This window comes from Panthera onca, chromosome F2 (genome assembly GCF_046562875.1).
Source record: "Panthera onca isolate mPanOnc1 chromosome F2, mPanOnc1 haplotype 2, whole genome shotgun sequence".
Taxonomy (NCBI): domain Eukaryota; kingdom Metazoa; phylum Chordata; class Mammalia; order Carnivora; family Felidae; genus Panthera; species Panthera onca.
In genome coordinates this window covers 5,863,178-5,884,476 of record NC_138356.1, presented here as the reverse complement: position 1 = coordinate 5,884,476, position 21,299 = coordinate 5,863,178, and the positions used below count along the sequence as shown (strand labels likewise).

At 41.8% G+C, this 21,299-nt stretch overlaps 1 protein-coding gene and 1 long non-coding RNA gene across 4 annotated transcripts in view; one reads left to right on the top strand and one right to left on the bottom strand.

Moving 5' to 3' along the window:
* Positions 1-381: 381 nt before the first annotated feature.
* Positions 382-9,192, bottom strand: LOC144615137 (uncharacterized). The gene is made up of 2 exons (XR_013553614.1): positions 8,761-9,192; positions 382-656 (listed from the first exon to the last, which is right to left on the bottom strand). It is a non-coding gene; the product is annotated as an uncharacterized LOC144615137 (long non-coding RNA).
* Positions 9,193-9,312: 120 nt separating this feature from the next.
* Positions 9,313-21,299, top strand: part of RB1CC1 (RB1 inducible coiled-coil 1) — a 91,148-nt gene continuing 79,161 nt past the window's right edge. For 2 of the 3 annotated variants that reach the window (XM_060610525.3, XM_060610524.3), the window contains exon 1: positions 9,315-9,668. The gene's annotated coding sequence lies outside the window, so the exon portion shown is untranslated. Of the gene's footprint in view, positions 9,669-21,299 lie in introns of all 3 variants that reach the window. The other variant, XM_060610526.3, reaches the window with a different exon arrangement.

The following is a 21,299-nucleotide window of genomic DNA, read 5'->3' as shown; positions in this document are numbered from 1 at the left end:
CACAAACATGGGATGTTTAATTTCTTTCAACATTTCAAAAAATGTTTTACAATTTTCGGTGTACACGTCTTGAATTTCTTTGGCTAAATTTATTCCTACTATATTTTTAAATGGATGCTATTTAAATGAAATTTTCTCAGGGCACCTGGGTGGCTCAGTCAGTTAAGCATTCGACTTTGGCTCAGGTCACGATCTCACAGCTTGTGAGGTCGAGCCCCGCGTCAGGCTCTGTGCTCACAGCTCAGAGCCTGGAGCCTGTTTCAGATTCTGTGTCTCCCTCTCTCTCTCTGCCCCTCCCCCGCTTGGTGCTTGGTCTCTGTCTCTGTCTCTCTCAAAAATAAGCATTAACAAATTAAAAAAAAATAAATGAAAATTTCTCAGTTTCATGTTTTCAAATGTTTATTGCCAGTACACAGAAATATAATAAAAATGTTTTCATGTAAAGAGTTAATACTACTGAGTTTCATGAAATAGGAAAACAATGTATGTCTTTAATCACTTAATACAGATTTTTTGCTTCTTTTGAATCTACTATCCACTGTGTTGAAGACATCCATACCGTAACTTCTTTTCAAAGGCTGGATGCTCAGCTTATTTGGCGCTGTTGGATATTTTCAACCTTCTTGAAACAGGAACGTCAAGTAGTTCCCTGGAGCCTTAAATACGGACAGGAAAAGACAGGCATTTAACATAACCAACTCTCTTTCATCAGTTTCCAGTACCTCGGGGGTACAAAGGCACGAAAGGGAGAAGGAACGGAGACAAAAAACCTACAATATGAATGTAAATAACAAGCAAGGTATAAAATTAAGAAATATTTTGAAGTCATTCTTTTATTGTTAAATATAACTAGATGTTTGTATGAAAATGCACGAAAACACTTCATCAGTTTTAAGAACTGATGGGGTTGTAGTTTTCAAAAGGTGTGAGCAGCCACTGTTAGCATTATTCTGCGACTGTACAAAATGTTCAAAGTGCAGTAAATTTTACATGCAGTTTTCATTCTAACCTGTAGAGTAGTGTGGGGAAGCTAAAACAGGTATTGTGAACACGGGGGAAATCGAAATCATAAGTATTAAGTGATCTTCTAAATCCAAATAAGATCTCAGGCTTTCCAATTTCTAAATGCAAACAAGCTTATGCTTCAGTTGTATAGAAACAATGTGCGCAATTCAAAAAAGAATGAAGGAACATTTAAGAATGACAAGTTCAAATCAATCCCTTGATAAGGGTACAAAGATTCAGAAAGTGTTGTGAATAGATTAGGATGTTTCTGATGAATTCATTGTCAGAGAGGGTGGTACCAGTGGATTTAAAGCAGAAGGAAGATTTAGTAGGATCAAAGGGATCTTTACAGATTTACTCTTCTGTTTCCCAAGGCTAAGTTTGCGTTAGAATTCCCTCTAGAGCTTAGTGAAAAAGTAAGTCCTGGGCCTTGTCACTGTATAGTGTATTTGACACTTAGAGTGGATAATTTATTTTTAACACTCTACTCTTCTATGCAATAAAATTAGTTTCAGTAACAATAATAATGGCCAGAAGAGACAGTGACAGTTTTTATTGAAATTTCATATGAATTCTATACCTGAAACTAATATTACACTGTATGTTAACTAGTTGGGATTTAAATATAAACTTGGGTAGAAAAAGAGATTTCATATGATCAAGGCAGTCAAACATTAAAAGTTAAAAAAAATAGAGGACGCCTGGTTGGCCCAGTCGGTTGAGCATCTGACTCTTGATTTCAGCACAAATCATGATCCTGGGATGGAGACCCGTGTTGGGCTCTGCACTGAGAGTGCGGAGCCAGCTTGGGATTCTCTCTCTCTCCCACAATAAATAAAAAGGGAAATTTAAGTAAAATGAATTTATTTTTTCCATAGAATTCATCTTTTCACCAGTGAAAGCACTGGCAACAGGTGTTTCCTGAAAATCCATCATGGAGTCAAGTCATGGTGCTAAGTCTCCTATGCTGGCTTTGTAATTTTTAGAGCAGGCTTTGGATTGCTTTTTGGTATGCTGTCCACCACGTCTGATGCATTACGTCTCCCATCCCCTCTCCACAAACTTTTGACACCTTGTGTTCAAAAGAATGTTCCATCGTTTTTAGGATTTTTTTTTTCTAAGCTAGTGTTTTTGATATCTTGCGTAAACAGGTAATGAAGGGCAGTTGGGTAACAATGATGTGGTTTTGGAGCGGTGGTATGGGTCCAGAGCTGACAGCCAAGAATGAATTCTTGATACGTCTTTGGTGCAAAAATGTGATTTTATTAAAGCACGGGGACAGGACCTATGGGCAAAAAGAGCTACACTGGGTTTGTCACAGGTGACTGGTTATAGACCTTCAGGTTGGGAAAGGGTTAGGGATAGCATAAGTCTCTAAGGAATTTTGGAAGAAAGGTTTCCAGGACCTTGAGGGGGGGTGTTGTTTAGGAAAAGGTCACTTATTACTGTCCAGTAAAACCTCAGTCATGGGACCCTTTAGATGTCTATCATCAGTGGGCCATAAGCTTGGAGTATGATTGCCAGCATAGAGCTCGTGGGGGTAGAGATAAAGAAGTTTCCAAAGGAATTTTTATATGTTAAAGTAGACTTATAGGATCCTGGGGGATGGGATAATGTTAAGCTAAGATTGCCTTTTGCCCTTAGCAAAGTCATGACTGAGGCAGCTGAGTCCCCAGAGAAAGGTGACTCTGCCTGTTTCAAGGACTTGTCAATGGGCTGTAGGCAGTAAGGAAACTTTTCATTTGCCTTGGTTTCCCGTATCAAGAAGCTTGCAGGACCCTATTCATTGTTAAATGCATCCGGATTTCAGAGATGTGAACATACCAAAAAGAGTGCACCTTGAAAAACAGTACAGTAGTTCTGTATTTTAACTTATTTTCCTTTGTCATTAAATATTTCCCTACAATATAAAGCCTGCAATGCATTTCATTGTATGGATGTACCATGCTTTAGTCTGTGGTTCTGGGAAGAAAGTGATTTGGTCACTCTGGGAACATTACAACACATCCGGAGACATTTTTGGTTGGCATAACTGGGGGTGCCACTGGCATCTAGTGGGTAGAAGTTAAGAATGTTGTTAAATATCCTAAAATGTAGAAGACAGTCCTCTTATAACAAAAAATAACCTGGCCCAAAATGTGAATAGTGCTGAGATTCTATGGCCTACTGCTAGACTTAAAATTTTAATTTTTCCCCCCTCTAGGAATGCAGGAAATTAAGGGACAGCATAATGTGGTACTTAAGGCTACAGCCTGTCAAACTGGCTGGGCTCCTATACTGGCCGATACAGTTTCTAGCTGCAGGACATTACCTAGAAGGAATTAGTTACTTAACCCCTCATTTCCCCATCTGTAAAAATGGAGAAAATGAATAGAAACTGGATAAAGCTATTAAGACAAATAGGTCTGCACCTAAAGCCCACATTTGTCATCTAAGATACACTCACTAGTGTTGCACCAGCTTCAGTTAGGTTATTTATTTTTTTTAAATAAACATAATCACAAACTTTACTATCCAGGGGTGTAGTCTGCATAGGAAACACTGATGGAAAAATCAGGGGCAAAATATCTCAAGGTTTGCGGCCTGTTGCCAAATCTAAGATGTTCCAAGCCATCGAAGGGTGGTAAAATCAATTTAGTGGGTCAAGATTAGCACTGCAACAAAAATAGAATAGAAAATATTGGAGTGAGTCGCAAGTATTGTTTTCATAAAACATGGTTTCAGTGACAGAGGCCTGTATGTATGCACCAAGTCACAATGTTAAAATGTATTTAAGTTTATTTTGAGAAAGAAAGAGAGAGAGAGAGAGAGAGAGAGAGAATCCCAAGCAGGTTCTGCACTGTCAGCACAGAGCCTACCACAGGGCTCGAACTCAAGAACCCGTGAGATCATGACCTGAGCAGAAATCAAGAGTTGGATGCCCAACCGAGCCATCCAGGCACCCGTATAATGTTTTAATTTTTTAAATTTCATTTTATTTCTTATTTTTTAAAATTTACATCCAAATTAGTTAGCAGATAGTGCCACAATGATTTCAGGAGTAGATTCCTTAATGCCCCTTCCCCATTTAGCTCATCCCCCCTCCCACAACCCCTCCAGTAACCCTCAGTTTATTCTCCATATTTATGAGTCTCTTCTGTTTTGTCCCCCTCCCTGTTTCTGTATTATTCTTGTTTTCCTTCCCTTGTGTTCATCTGTTCTGTCTCCTAAAGTCCTCATATGAGTGAACTCATATGATTTTTGTCTTTCTCTAATTTCACTTAGCGTGATACCCTCTGGTTCCATCCACGTAGTTGCAAATGGCAAGATTTCATTCTTTTTGATTACCGAGTAAGACTACATTGTATATATAAACCACATCTTCTTTATCCATTCATCCATCGGTGGACATTTGGGCTCTTTCCATACTTTGGCTATTGTTGATAGTGCAGCTATAAACATGGGGGGTGCATGTGTCCCTTCGAAACAGCACACCTGTATCCCATGGATAAATGCCTAGCAGTGCAATTGCTGGGTCATAGGGTAGTTCTGTTTTTAGTTTTTTGAGGAACCTTCATACTGTTTTCCAGAGTGGCTGCACCAGCTTGCATTCCCATCTTTAAACATTTTTTTAATGTTTATTTATTTTTGAGAGAGACACAGAGTGTGAGCAGAGGTGGGGTAGAGAGAGAGGGAGACCCAGAATCTGAAGCAGGCTCGAAGCTCTGAGCTGTCAGCCCAGAGCCCGACACGGGGCTTGAACTCACGAACTGCGAGATCATGACCTGAGCCGAAGTTGGACTTTGAATGGACGGGGCCACCCAGCCGCCCCTAAAACGTAATTTTTAATGTGAGTCACAATAAAGAAGTTTGAAAGGCACCACCTGAAGTCCAACTACCACTTGATATTTGTCTATCTGTCTCTGTATCTGTAGAACTGATAAGCTTCTGCTTTAGGACATTTCAGCTGTGTATTTGGACACTTGGTTGAAAAACTCTTCAAAATAATGAAAGACAAGAACTTAACGTGAAAAATGACTACAAATAGTTTGTGCCAATCCATTGGTTTAAATCTGTTGGGGGGCGCCTGGGTGGTTCAGTCGGTAAGGGGCCGACTTCGGCTCAGGTCATGATCTCGCGGTCCGTGAGTTCCAGCCCTGCGTCGGGCTCTGTGCTGACAGCTCAGAGCCTGGAGCCTGTTTCAGATTCTGTGTCTCCCTCTCTCTGACTCTCCCCCGTTCATGCTCTGTCTCTCTCTCAAAAAAAAATAAATAAACGTTAAAAAAAAAATTTAAATCTGTTGGGCAATGAAGCAGGCTGGAAGTGTTGTATGTGTTGCAGCGTTAGACACAGTGTTGTTCACTGGCCCATTACACTCATCACTAGCTTTGAAGACACACACTCATAAGTTAACTAGCATCATTATCATTAATAATATGTGAGTACCAACAAACCAGCTGAGTAGGGCAGCTTTAACATCTGTAAACAGTACTGAGAATCTTAACTTGACAATCATAGTGCCAGAGCCTCTTAGTGCATGACCGCGTTTTATACATCATTAGCTATGATCTTAAAAATGAAAGCCAAAACTTTTTTAAAAGGAGCTAACCTTTAAAAATGGTCAACTCTAACCCATTCTTTGAAAAAAGCCAAATTACGTTAATTGCAGTTGCTGGCTATTTGAACATAACCTAAGAGAAAATGAGGGCAATTATGCTAGGTTGAGAAATTCGTAATGCATGCAGAATAAAATCCCCAATCAGGCAGAGTTAACAAAATTCAGCTGTAAACTGCAATCTCCCCAATATCCTGATGTATTCTGGGTAAGGAAATAGTGTCATTTAAACTTGTGACCAGTGATGTTTGAATGGTCCCCTGCACAGGCTTTTGAGATATTTGAGGGCAGCAACTTTCCACAGTAACTTCTTAGTCAACCTTCAATACAAGTATTTTATTAATTGCTAATTATGTGCCAATCTCTCTAGAAAGTTCTAGCAGCTTAAAAATTAATAATTCATAGTTCCTAAACCTTAGGGTTTCATAGACTTAGAGGGGAGACAAGAATTTATAGTTGTGTGGTATGGAGCAGAGGCAGCAAACAGAGTGGATCACTATACTGCCCAGAAGTTAGACGCGGGCTCCTGTCCAAGCTGTTTGAAAAAATGAGTGAGAAATGAACAAGGAGGGAGGAACATTTCCTGGATGAGGAAACTCACATGTGTAAAGGGGAAAAGTGCCAGGAGGTAAGCTGGAGAGATGGGTAGCTACAAAATGAAGAGGCTCTGATGCTATGTTAAAAAGCTTAAATTGTATCCAATTTGCAAAACAAAACCAGTGAGGCCCCTAGGAAAGACACCTGACCAACATGGTCCTGGATGGTGTAAATAACAGAGACTAGTTGAGGGGTGAGTCTAAGTATAAATTGAAGGCCTGAAAAAAAGCGTAGGGCACCATCAACAAATGTTTGTGTGTATACCACATATTGGGGAAATAGTTCCCTCTATTAAAAAAGGACTTACATTTCAGCATGTTAGATAGTGAAAGAATAATCTAGAGGAACTGCAGACATGTTAGGAAAGGATTCCCTGAGAAAGTGACACTGAAATGGAGACCTGAAGGAAAAACAGGATTTTAAAGATTCGAACTGATTTGAAGTATTTAACGGTGTTTCTCTATAGACTCTGTGTAACCCCTACATACTCCTAAAGACAACCACTCTCTTTTGCCCTCACTATAAATCTATTAAAAGCCCCAGATGTTTATTAAATTAAGAAATAATCATGTAATGAGGACAAGATTAAGCCTCTCACCTCTTTTCCCACTGGGAATATTTGCATCATTTACATCGTTTTATAATTACTTGATAATCTGGAAGAGGACCAAATGAAAGGACAGAGATTTAAGAGCGAAGAGGGAGACACTGCAAAAGGGAAGCAAATTAAAGAGTGAATAAAAAGAAGCGAGTGCTTGAGAAAGCTCAAAGAAAGTATCAGCACTGTCCATTTAACGCAATAATTTGGAGGCCCCTATTAATCTGTTTGCATTTCGGCGAGAAAAGTGCAGCAGGTGGAAATGAGGCTATAGAGTGTGGACTTCTTATCAGTCAAGCAGCTTGGTAGAAAAGTAATGCTGCATGAGGGAGTTTTGTTGTCTTAATTTACTAAGGAAGGGAGAATACAGAGTTTTCAACGTCGTCCTCGGAGGAAAGAAGATGTAACCTCTTGAAACTTACTACTATGGGGGCGCCTGGGTGGCTCAGTTGGTTAAGCGTCCGACTTAGGCTCAGGTCATGATCTCACGGTCCGTGAGTTCGAGCCCCGCGTTGGGCTCTGGGCTGACAGCTCAGAGCCTGGAGCCTGCTTCGGATTCTGTGTCTCCCTCTTTCTCTGACCCTCCCCTATTCATGCTCTGTCTCTCTCGGTCTCAAAAAAAAAATAAACGTTAAAAAAAAAAAATTAAAAGAAAAAAGAAACTTACTACTATGGACATAAGCATCAGTAATTTGTAAGAGTATTTACTCCAAATGCCTCCATATACATAACAAGGCTAATGTTATGTATCACTAAGAAACACCACCGAACGCATATGAACTTTTAACCTTTATATCCTGGAGCGGATGTACAACCTTTAAGGTATAAACCAATCACTTCTGGTCCTTTCTTCCAAACTATGACTAGGAGAAGATGAGGACTGAATTGTTTGTTTTCCAAAGAAAGAAGTCAGACAAATAACATTGAAAAACATTTTATTATTTAAGAGATTATCACCGGCATAGTTCAGTGATGTTTTCACATTCCGGGCTGTAGTGTGTGGTATTTGGACTGACGGGTGTCAGTGACAGCTAAGAGAAGTTCAAGCACCGGTATATTCTTTAGAGGCCTAATGTGTTTTGCTTAACCAATTTTTGGCCAAATCTTCCTCACTACCTAGTTTCTGTGTGCCCGTTCCTATGCGGTGACTGATAAAATCAGCGTCTTTCTCCGGTCCTGCCAGTTCCTACCTCCTCCCGAGGCATAAGAACAATTTAACCTCTCAATTTTCACTTCTCAGCTCTATCTTGCTGGGTGTATAAAAAAAATCCAGCTTAAAAAAAAAATAAAAACGAAACAAATAAAATAATTTGCCAGACAAGATTCTCTCGGGAATATACAGGAATGTAAACTAAAACACAAAGTAGTTAAAAAAAAAAAAAAAAGTAAGAAAACAAAGAAAAGCTCTTCTCAAATAAAACTTTCAGATACCGGGTAAGTGTGATGGAAACTAAAAATCCCTCATGCTTGCCAGTCGTCCAGTCCAATGTTTTGTTTTGTTTTAAACCAGTTTCCACCGTGATAAACGAAGGGTTGCAAACTTTGCTTCCTAATAGTATTTGCTCCGTTTCGGTGCTCCTGAAAACGGTGGTAACGCTCATTTCTACGTAAACCCAACTCAAGGGCGCTCCGACAGCGACAGCACCTCTCGGCTTTCACTTGTACCAGACATGCCTCGACAGAACAGGAATTTAAAGAGTGTTGCATAATCATTCTACGAGTAACTCCTGCTCACCACATTTTAATACCCAAAGCCTTGTAGTTTCGAGCCCTTGCTTGTGGCCGATCATCCGCACACACTCAGGATCCCCCGGAAATCGTGTCCCCTCGGGAACTCACGCTAACCCACCTGAGAACCAACTCCGTTTACAAAGCTGAAAACTGGGGGGTCGTGCTGCTTACACCTTCACTCCAATCGACCAAGCCTTAACTCCTTCTGGTCTCTTGGACATTTTCTTGGGCTTACCTGGTCCGAGAAAAATCGTGCCGCCCCACACTCGAAGTTACCCGAGCCACTTATCAGCTGTTTCAAGTCCCGGCGGTGGGGGTGTGGTGGTGGCAATGTAGCCTGGCCGGGCCACAGCCAGGTACGTCATCCTCTTACAGATCTTGCCCGGTATGCGGACGGGCGACGAGGGCACACAACCTCCGTGGGCCCCGCTCCTCCGCGACAGGTGGAAAGAGATAAGCTGTTTGACCTGGGGCTGATCCAAAATTCGGCGGGGTCCGCCTCAGGCCAACTCGCGGTGGCGAGAAAGGTCAAAATCACCTTGGGGCAGTCCGCGGCCGGACCGCGGCTCGCACCGCCAAAGGGCGCCCCAGCTGTGTCCCCGGGTCAGAAGAGGACAGCGAAGTCGCAGGCCGGCCGACCGCGACTGAGGGCGGAGCCGCCCCCCCTTTTCCCGGCGGCCTGCCGACTTCCGGACCTGCGCGCTCCTCTCTGCGCCGCCCCAGCCGCCCGGCGCGCCCCACCCCCCGCCCACCGTTTCCCGGCGTGCTCCGCGGAGGAAGGGACGGAGTCGACAATAACAAACCCAACCGCGGCGGTGTCCGCGGCCCTGCAGAGCCCTCGGCGCTGCCTTGGGGGGTCTCCGTATCGCCCCGGCCCCTCGGCTCTGACCGGCCGCGGCCCCCTGCCCCCCGGCCCCTGACCCAGAGCCGAGGGGCCTGACAGCGTCCCCTCTCCGCCCCGACCCCTCCCTCCCGCCCGGAGCTCGGGGCCGCGACCGGCACCTGGGACGCCGGTGGTTGTGTCGGTTGGCGGTGCCCGATGGGCGGTTGGTAGCCGCCGCCGCGGACGAGGCGGCGGCGGAAGATGGTGCCAGGGGCTGCCGGCTCTGCTGCTGCCGCCGGTGGAGGAGGAGGTGCTGCCAGGTAAGTGCTGTCGCCGCCCGGGTCCCCTTCCCCCATCTGGCACCGCGGCCGCGCGGCGAGCCCGGACACAGTGGGCCGGGGACGCCGGGGTCCCCGCCGGGTCGAGCGCCGCCCGCGCGCAGGTGTGTGCGCCCGCGGGCCCGGCGCATCCGGCCGCGGCAGGTGTTGCCCTGCGGCTGCTTCCCTAGCGCGACAGCCCCGGTGGAGACACGCGGTCTGAGTCGAAGCCCCGCTGGGCTGCGGGAGGTGTGGGGCCGACTCGCCCGGTGCGGGCCTGCGTGCGGCTTCCTCGGCCGGGGCCGCCGGGGTCCCTCCCTGCGAACGCGTCCCCGGCCGGCCGCGGGCCGAGTTTTCGGGAGTGGCGGAGGGCGAGGGACGCCGACCCTACCGGGAAGCATCCTGGCTTGTGGTCACGGCTGGACTTAGCCCTAAGGCTGTCTGTGACTTGAGAACCCGGGGAGAGGAATTGGGCCGAGGCCGAACGCAGCACACAGCGGGAGGAACGCAGAGATACCTTTGTCCCGACCCCGGAGTGCGAGATCGGTATAAAGTTACTCTTAGGAATGACTCAGCCTCCGCCCGCCCCACTGATAGATTTGGGATGGGGTGTGTTTGCGGATTTCACAACTTCCTTAGTCGAAGCTGGAGAACAACAGGAGAAATGGCAGCTTCTGGGGGGGAATGAATAGTTTCTTCCACCGCCTGGTGGATGTACTATGTTTATTGTTTATGGTTTCGTAATCTAGTCTTTTCCATCAGGAACTCTTTAAAGTGCGGTCATACCACGAAGTGCCGTGTGCCTGGATGTCAAGGAAGATTAATGTGCTCACTGTTGATAGAGTCTTGTTACTACAAGTCATTAAGCTAGATAACAATGTTTGCCTCGAGTTCACTGTACGTAGAGCGATGATTTGGGCCCTATGAAAATGTGCCTGTTATTTTATTGTATAGTTTCTAGGTTTTTGGGTGCTGATGCTGCTTGTTGATCTGTCCGATGGGTCAGAAGGTAAGCAACTTAGGAGGAGACGATTTTTAATTTACATCGACAAATCCGCTTAATGAAGAGTCACAGAATTATATTTCGATATTTGATACGACTTGGGTCTTTACCATTCCGAGGTGATATTACTATGGGAAGCAAAAGTACCTTGAAGATTTTATTTGGGGGGTTTTTTGCTTTAGTAAACAGACAATTGTTAGGGGTGGGAAGATGTTTTTTGCTTTTTCTGTATTTAGTGTTGTAGCAGAGTGTGGCCTTAATGAACACATTTTCTCAGTAACATTCCTGTCTTTTTTTTTAATTTTAGTGTTTACATTGTGTTTAAAATCTAGAGTTTTATGAAAGAGATGCTTTATGTTGGTGTTTATGTTGATAAATGTCTGTTGATGGACATTAGATATGGACTCAGACCGCTTTTGGAGCATAATTTTCTTTATTTTGAATGTTTCATGATAGTCAAATTTAGGATTAATCATTGGCCTAGTTCTGATGGTGTTGGATGACAGGGAAGGCAGTGAAGCAGTACTCTTGTCTCAGAAAATTTTTCTGGCCCTTGCTAACACATACAAATTCAGAATGCATGACACATTGACTTTTAGCAAGTCAGATTCATCAGGTCCTAAAGGGCAGAGGACACAAGACCTTTGTTTTTGAAAAGCCACACTTCTGAACCTAAATTTTTGTCATGTAAGATTAAGAGGAGCTTTTCTTTGGCTTCTGATTTTGAGACTGTCTTTAAATTTTCATGCCTTCAGCAAATGTTTGAGCACCTGCTATATGCTGCCCTTTGCGGATGTGTGTAACTTATAAGTGTTTTTTTAAAAGGGATATCTAGTAAAATGTTCTTATTTGGATAGTACTATTCTCTAACCCCAATTAAGCCTTTTCTTTTGTAGTACAGATAGTAGTGGCTCAAGAAACTGAAGTGAAAATCTAGCAGTGCCTTTCTACACACATTCATTCATGCAGTTATTTACTTACTACAGGTAGACCATTGGACCAGTAATTACAAGGAATAGAGGAATGTGTAAGAAATTGTTCTTGCCTTATAATAGAAAATTGGAGTCATGTATAAAACTGATTGCAATATTGTAGCATTATTGGAAATTTGAAGGAAAAGTACTGAAGGAGATTTGGGTTTTTATGGAGTGTAGCGATATTTTTAGAATCATGATCTGACATGGATAAGTCACTTCCCTTTTCTTTAAAAAGATGTCCTATCCACCTCAACAAATTTTGGCTTGGGATTGATCATGTACCTACTGTGTGCCAGGCACACTGGTGTAAAAGTACTGGGGATTTGGCAGTGAACAAACCAAACCAAATCCTGTACTCATTCAAGAAAAATATGGAGTAAGAGACGCATGCTGGCTGGGAAGGAAAACAAACAGGAGGAGAGGAGTGTCAGGATTGAGGGGTTGAAACTTTGGATAAAGTGGCCAAGGAAGTCCTCACTGATTGTTAACTTTGAAATAAAGACCCAGGAGAAGCAAGGAAGCTAGCTGTGTGACTATCTGATCTGAGGCAAGAGCATTCTTGGCAGAAGGAATAGTAAATGCAAAGGCTGTGAGTGAGATATTTGGCATACAGAGAAAAAGTGAAAAGGTTACTGAGGGTGGACTGATAGGAATGAGGGGAGGGTGACTCATGACTAGGAGAATGATGGTAGAGAGGGCTCTGTAGTCAGTCAGGTTTTTTGGGTAACAGTAAGGAAGCTGTAAAGTGCCGTAATCTTGCATGTGCAAAGGCACGGAGGTTTGTTCCAGTAAACTCAGCAAGGCTAGAAGGCAACTTGTACCTAAATTCACGTATGTTTTCAGGAAATGTTAAACCCCTGCAACACAGTTTTAGCTCCTGTAACATGAACAATGAATTAGAAGAACTTTATATGTAAGCTTTGTGTATAAGATTATAGGAAATGGTGAACTTTGAGAAATGTTAAAGAAGATAAATTGCAAATGCAGCCTGCTTTAAGATGCTGGAATAGGTATGATGCTAGAGAAACAGATTGTAGGGTGCTGCATTAAAGATGTACTTACTGTTGTTGATAAAAGCGTGTGAATTTTAATTATCACTTTTCTGGTTTGCTTATTATTGTGGCCCTAATAAACCTAATTTGCCTGTAAGTGGACCTCTGTTGGCTGTCTCCTGAGAGGATGGCATTTCTTTCCATCCCTCAATAAAGATGAGGTCCTTTTAAATTACTTTTTCCAAGTAGAGTACTTGAGTACTTTCATGCACCCTTTCTTTCATTGGTCAGTTTCTTCTTCCACAGCTGTTTAGTGAGTACCCTCAGGATTATGGAGGACACCCCACGCTCCCAATCACCCCCCATGACTTTGCCCTCTTTTGAATTCTCGTATTTTATTAGCTTGTAATCGTGTTAAAGGATGAAAATAATTATGACTCATTTCCATTTTGTTGTTGTTACTGGTTCGGGACTAAACACATCATTTTTTCCTTCATACTCTACACGTAATAATTGATCAGTAACTATCCAGACTATCTGTTGAAATGTTACTCGAATCAGTACCGTACCGCTAATATATCTATTGTTTTTTTAGGTGCTATTTTGCAAATTCCAGATATGCACATCCTTTTCTTGAGATTGCTGTGTTTTTACATAGGCTTCCTAGAACAAAGCTAATTCAGAATTTACTGTATATAATTTTGATTGCATTTTCAAACTAAGTGTTCTAAAACGAAGCATAGAATTATAACACTTTTGCTATAGACACAATTCTGCGAATATTAAGAGTTTAGAAAACCTGAATTCACATTTACAGGGAGGGTCCCCACTTGGTACTGCCATCCCTCAAAAATTAGACCAGGTGCAGCCCTGGATGTCATAGCTCAGCTGGTGACACTAATGCAGAAGCAACGGATGTGGCTTCCGTTCTTGGTATGATTTGGAGGCAAGACGGCTATTTTCTAGTAAACTTGACTTAAATTCATTTTAACAGTTTTTTTGAATTTCTGTTAAGCAGAAGCTGTCAAGTGACATAGTATGTATAAGAAAACATGTTTAAACACAATAATACAAAATGAATTTACTTTTTGTGAATAAGACTAATTCAAAATGACAAAACTAATGATATTTTCTATAGGGACTTTTTTAAGACTAGTAATGTTTTCAAATTCAGATTATCAGTAAAGCATGCGTTTTGCATAATTTTTTATGAGTGGCAGGAGAACAACATGTTGAATACATTTATGTGTATTGAGGGAAAGATTCCCACATATATTATTCAGCTCAAATAAGTTGTATAGCATTACGCGTGGTGTTATCTCATTCTTATGAAACAAAACTGTCCGTGTTTACACACATACATTTTTTTCTCAACACATAGGAGAAAAATCTGAAGGAATACGCCAGACTATTAAAAGTAGTCCTGTTGTCTTCATTCTGTTGGAGCTGTCTGAATTTGAAGTTGCGTATTTACTTGTAGATAAGGCATTCATTTAGGAGGCCTTGAACTTTTATGGAGAAGGTTCTTTTGGGGGGAGTGTGAGGAAAATGGCTGACCTACTCTTCTTTTTCTCTTTTTCTTTTCCTCTTGGCAGAGAAAGGGTAGGATCAGATGGAAATAATCTGATTTGGAGGGTTTGAAGTCCAGCTTTCAGTCCCTGGGTAACCCAGACATTCCGTTTGTGGTGAACGTTATTTTCATTGATGCAGCGCCTAGTGGTCCCTCCTTGAGGTCAAATTGCAACCTGCAGAATTACAAATCCGACAAAATTATTTCCGATTCTTGTTCTTTCCCTATGAAACTTTTGGGCCAGTGTGTATAGTTCATCCAAATTTTGTGAATTCTGCTAGACCTGAAAGCAGTTTGTGGGTACTTGTAATCCCAGCACCTGGCACAGTCTTGGCTTATGTTGAGTGTTCAACAAATGCAGTGTGAATAATGATTGAATGTGTTCAGTTTGGGATGTCAGAAATTGAGGTTTTTTTCCCGCCCTTTGTTTTCCCCATAAGGAAGCTAATCCTAAATTTTGGAAAATTGACAATGAACTGTAATGACTGACCTAATCGTTATCGGTACTCTCTCAAAAGAGGAAATTGTAAATTCATCTCCAATCGATAAATTGGATAGATGGTGGTTTTCACGGGTATTGGAGATGCTTTTTTTTTTCTTTCTTTCTTCTGGACTTGAAAGTCTAGTTGTAACTCCTATGTATCTGGGAGTGAAGTGAATGGAAGCATTTTTTAAGAAATAGAACTATATCTCGAAGCAAAAAAAAAGAAAAATATATCACCCCTTTAAGTCCCCTCATTTATAGCTGACCGTATCCCAGAAGGATCCAGGAAGAACAAATGTCCTTTTGTGATATGAGATTTTTTTTCTCCAGTATAATTCTACTACCTTATGTAGGTCCGTAAATTCAGAGGGAAAAGAGTTCTTGTGGACCACCTGTGATTAGGGAATACGTCCCAGAAGTGCTAATAGAACCGTGTTTTGGGACCATACTTGGATGAGTAAAATTCAGATGAGCAGAAATTGGGGGAGTTTTATCTGGCAGGGTTATATAAAGGGAGAGAATAGAAGTTTCTTGTCGAGGAGTAGTTAGAGATATTTCTAGAAAGGTAAACTAGGGCTTAATTATGAAGTCTGTGAATACTGGAGCTAGTTATAATCGCCACCGTTTTTGCACTGTAATGGAGTCTGAGATACACTCTGTAGAAGGTATCATTTCAGCCCACGGATGGTAAACTGATCATATGGATTATCTGAGCCTCATTGAGAGAGATGGGATTCACATAGAGGTAAATCTGGCTTCAAAGTCTGACAGTTTAATATTAATCTAGCTTTAAGCCAGAGGGGGCAAATTCACACCCTTAAAGGGGCAGACGGATAATGAAATTCAGTGAAACCATACTGGGGGTACTGTACTGTGGTCACAGGAGAGAGCTGCAAAGAAACAAGCTACAGAGCGAGGTATGCCATTGATCTGTGACCTGCTGTAGGCAGCTGTGAGGTTCTAGGGAAGGTACTTGAAGGTACAGGAGGCATGCAGCCTGATGGCAGTGGTTGTGACTGGTGGGAGCGCGCAGGGAGGCTTGGGGTGGGAAGGCAGTGGGTAGGGTAAGGCAGTGGGAAGAGTTTCTAGGCTCTAAAATAAGGGGTGTGTCCTTGGAAAATGAAGGGTTGGATTCTGAAGGAAAAACGGATAGGATTTAGATAGAAATAACTGAAGTTCCGAGCAGCAGGGGAACGAGGGGTTTTTTTTGACTAAAGAAGTTAGGGAGTAAATAGTTGTGAAGGAAAAGCACTGAATTGAAATGTGGGTATGTCAGGTTTGCAGCAAACAATATGATTGCTAACGGCTGATATTTAGCATCAGCTGAGTGTTCGTCCTGTGCCCCGAGGCAGAGATCTGGGTTAAACGGTAACTGATGATGTTTGTATTGCACTCGAGTTTGCATAACTCTTCCGTTTATGTGTAGATTCTTTACATTTTCACAACAACCCTGTGAGATAGGGAGTTTTTTTGTAATCAAACGAATTTAAGTTTGGGGGTGCCTGGCTGGCCCAGTTGGTGGAGCATGTAACTCTTGATCTTCGCGTCATGAGTTCGAGCCTCATGTTGGGGGTAGAGCTTACTTAACACTAGAAACTCTAAAAAAACCAGTTTGTTTGATGAGGTTAGTCAGGGTCACACACAGTCGATCGAGGGAATAAGACTTAAAAATAGGCTTCTGAGGGCCACCTGGGTGGCTCAGTCGGTTAAGTGTCCGACTTCGGCTCAGGTTCGTGATCTCGCGGTTTGTGGGTTCAAGCCCCGCGTCGGGCTCTGTGCTGTCAGCTCAGAGCCTGGAGCCTGCTTTGGAGTCTCTGCCTCCCTCTGTCTCTGTGCTCCTGTCCCACTTGTACTGTGTCTCTCTATCTCTCTCAAAAATAAATAATAAAAACGTTTAAAAATTTTTAAAAATAGCTTTTCTGGTTCCAAATCTCATGTTCTTTTCACAGTTCTGTTCTCCCTCTTACATGGACATAAAGATAGCAGTTGGAGAACTAAATATGAATGACCACGTAGGGAAGGTTGTGGAGTGGAGAGGCATATCTACACTGGGATGGCAAATTGGGGGCTAGAATGGGGACAGCAGATGGGGGTCATTGACTTGCTCTTTCAGTTGGACCAGCTGTTCTAGTGCAGCATACTCAAGTTTTTTATTTCTTTGTGGTGCATAAAGTGTTGTCTTTTCTTCTTTTTCAAAATGGAAGTGTTTTTACACCTGGTTATAAATGTGATTTTTAAGGACACCAAAGAAAGTGAAAGGCCCGCATCCAGAAATAGCCATTGTAAAAAGATCGATGTTAAGTTGTTCCAGAGTTGTTTTTTTTTAAGTTTTTATTTTAATTTCAGTTAGCATACAGTGTTACTAGTTTTAGGGGTCCACTGTAGTGATTCAACACTTCATGTATCATCCAGTGTTCATTACCGCAAGTGCACCCCTAATCCCCATTTGGGCCCCCCCCAACTCTCTCCCCTCTGGTAACCATCAGTTTATTCTCTAAAGTTGAGTCTGTTTCTTGGTTTGCTTCTTTTTTCCCCTTTGCTTATTTGTTTTGTTTCTTAAATTCCACATATGAGTGAAATCATATAGTATTTGTCTTTCTCTGACTTATTTTCTCAGCATTGTACTCTCTAGCTCCAGCCACGTCATTGCAAACGGCAGGATTTCCTTCTTTTTCATGGCTGAATAATATTCTTGTGTGTGTGTGTGTGTACGTGTGTACCACATCGTCTTTATCCATTCATCATTGGACATTTACTTATGCTGTTTCCATAATTTGCCTATTGTAAATAATGCTGCTGTAAACATAGGGATGCTTGTGTCCCTTGTGTTTTTATATTTTGGGGATAAATACCCAGTAGTGCAATTGCTGAATCATAGGATAGTTCTATTTTTAACTTTTTGAGGAACCGCTATGCTGTTTTCCATTGTGGCCACACCAGTTTGCATCCCTACCGACAGTGCAAGAGTGCTCCTTTTTCCCCACATGCTTGTCCACATTTGTTGTTCTTGAGTTTAGCCATTCTGACAGGTGGGAGGTAGTATCTCATTGTAGTCTTGATTTGCATTTCCCTGATGGTAAGTGGTGCTGAGTATCTTTTCACGAGTCTCTTGGCCATCCATATGTCTTTGGAGAAATGTCTGTTCATGTCTTCTGCCCACTTTTTAATTGGTGTTGAATTTTATAGTTCTTTATGTATTTTGGATATTAACCCTTTATCAGATATGTCATTTGCAAATATCTTCTATTCCGTAGGTTGCCTTTTAGTTCTGTTGGTTGTTACCTTCACCGTGCAGAAGCTTTTTATTTTGATATAGCCCCAATAGTTTATTTTTGGTTTGGTTTTCTTTGCTTCAGGAGACATATCTAGAAAAAAGTTGCTGTAGGCCACGCTTTTTGAATGTTTGTGGATACACGTACTCCGTCAGCATTAGTTAATACGATAAAAATAAAATCTGCCTACTGAATCACATGATATGTACTGTAACTAACTTTTCTTACTGAATAATAAATATATCAGTAATCAATATGTATAGAGCTAACGTTTTTAAATATCTAAATGATGTCACATAATATAGCTGCAGCATAATTTATTTGATCAATCATGATTGATAGTTTTCTGAATTTTCATTGTTAAAAATAAAGATTTCATTGGATATATACCTTTGTACACTTGTCTTTTTGCTTTCAATATATTTCCAGCGGTAGAATTGCTGGTTTGTACATCTTAATGCATAATTTATATTTTCGTATTGCCAGATTAAATCTTATAAGTTGTACTCATTTTCATTCTTGTCAAAACTGCCAGTGTGCTTGTTATAAGATAACAAGAGTCCACACTCTTCATTTTAGTCCTTAGAAGTAACCTGAAGGGTAAAAACAGGTGGCATTTCAGATAGACTATTTTTCGGTATGTGTGGATAGCCATTTGTCATAGTACTGTTGCTTACACAATGTATGCTTTCCCCCATTTGAAATTATAATGTTTATCTCTGTGTGTGTATATGAAGATGCATTTGAATCTGTTCTGTTCCATATGTTATCTATTAATGGGCCAGGCTCCTGGTTTTAATTACTGTTAGAGTATGTTTGACATGTTTTGATAAATGCTCTTTCCTTCAGGGTCTCTCTCTCCCCCTGCCCCCCCCCCCAATATATATATGTGTATGTATGTAAGTATATATAATAGGCACTTAGTAGTTATTTTCTCAATGGACAGAAACTAAAGACGTTGTTTAGGGAAAAGACCACATAATAACTTTAAGAAAATCTTGTGTCAATTACTGAGTTATTAACCTGTTGCTTTTAGTTTAAAATTGCTTTGGGTTAGCTTTTGTCATACAAAGTATGACTTCATTTTATAAAAATTAAGTTTATACAGAAAATGAGCATTGTACCAAATTTTAGAAAATCTTGACTATTTGGTGAAAAGTAGTACTGTGTTATGTACTGGGCTTAAATTTTATGTCATATAAAGTTAATTTCCTTTTTTTAAAGTTTATTTTGAGAGAGCGAGCACGACGTGCACGTGAGCGCACACAGGGGAGGGGCAAAGAGAGGGAGAGAGAGAATCCCAAGCAGGCTCCTCACTGTCAGTGCAGAGCCTGACATGGGGCTCGAACCCACAAATTGTGACATCGTGACTGGAACCTAAGTCAGGAGTCAGATGCTTAACCAACTGAGCCCCTCAGGTGGCCGCCCCTAAAGTAAAATTCTAATTGTTTCAGCGACAGTTGACTTATATGCTGGCACTTTACCATTGCTTGTAAGAGTTTAGTTCTGGATCGGTTAGATGTAATCCACTTAGAAATTTGGTAGATTTTATATGAGTTAAGGGAAAATGTGCTTATGAGCAATCCCAACTTTGTAAGTTGATAAAAGGGTTAGCTCTTTTTTATTTTAAATGTTTGTTTTTTATTTAGAGAATGAGCAAGGGAGGGGCAGAGAGAGAGAATCCCAAGCAGGCTCCTTTCTGTCAGCACAGAGCCTGATGCAGGGCTTGAGCTCATGAACCCATGAGATCATGACCTGAGCTGAAATCAAGAGTCAGTTACAACTGAGCCGTCCAGGCCGCCCCAGCATTAGCTGTTCTTAATGATTGATTTCTTCAAGGAAGTTAGTGAGTTGCTAAGCTTATCCTCTTTAACATTTTAGTAAATGTGGTCAAGGAGGCTAAGTCATTGGTCAATTTCACATACTCTTTTTTGGGTATTTTTTGGAATGGCATCACCTTTATGTGGACTCTCGCCTATCTCATTCTTTTCTAGAACTTTTGCCTGCCTCTCTGTAGTGTTACATATTGCATTGCACCGTCACGTTCACTTTATGTAACTCAGCTCTTTGAAAGGAGAGCTGATGCTTCTTTTTTTTAATCTTTAGAGACTGGCTCACTGAGAAAGTTAGAAACGAGTTTAATGTACATTTGACTATCTGGCATTTTATAAAAACATGGAGGAATTAGCCAGTATACCCTTTTCAGTTTTTAGGTGAGGAAACAGATCTGGTGAAGGTTCTTAAGGTCACAGAAGGAAAAATGTGAATCTAGTATAAAACCTAGATCTTTTTAACTTCTGTTCCAGTATTGTTTTAGGATGAATTCTGTTCATTTTCAAGATGACCAAAGATGTGCTTGATTACTAATGCCCCTTTTTGCTGAATGTGTTAACAATTACGTACCAAGGAGCAAATTCAGCTTTGGATATCTTATTTTGATTGCAAGAAAATAAGAATATGTACATTACACACTCTTATAAATAAAATATTCCAGTGGATTCTCTTTGAGCCATTTTGTATTTCTGATTTCACGGTTTTGGTTCTTGCTCTAGTCCTTCTCCAGAGCCTTGGCCTCATTTATCGACTGTCCAGTGTCTAGTAGTTTAGGTAGTGAGTGTGTGGTTTTTTTTTAATTTTTTATTTTTAAACATTTATTTATTTTCGAGAGCCACAGAGCACGAGTGGGGGAGGGGCAGAGAGAGAGGGAGACACAGAGTCCAAAGAAGGCTCCAGGCTCTGAGCTGTCAGCACAGAGCCCGACACGGGGCTTGAACTCACAAACCTTGAGATCATGACCTGAGGCTGAAGTCGGCCGCTTAACTGACTGAGCCACCCAGGTGCCCCTGAGTGTGTTATCTTGAAGAGCGATTTAAGGCATGGCCAGCTTTTCTCTAGCCATTTACAATACGGTTTTGGGAATGTAAGACATTTGGCATGTGGGGAAAAATGTAGAGCAAGATGTTTATTTATGTTCTGGATACCAACACTATTATTTGATTCGTTAAAATTTCAGGTGTGGGTCTGGGGCGCCTGGGTGGCTCAGTCGGTTGAGTGTGTGACTTCGGCTCAGGTCATGATCTCGTGGTTTGTGAGTTCGAGCCCCGTATCGGGCTCTGTGCTGACAGCTCAGAGCCTGGAGCCTGCTTTAGATTCTGTGTCCCCGCACCCCCCCCCCCCCGCCCCTCCCCTCCTCGCACTTTCTCTCTCTCTCCCTGCCTCTCAAAAATAAATAAACATTAAAAAAATTTTAAGTGTGGGTTTTAAGAGCCTAAGGAAGATTGTTGGCAGCCAGTAGATTGGTGGAGAATTTGTGACACAGGATGTTTGTGACTTCAT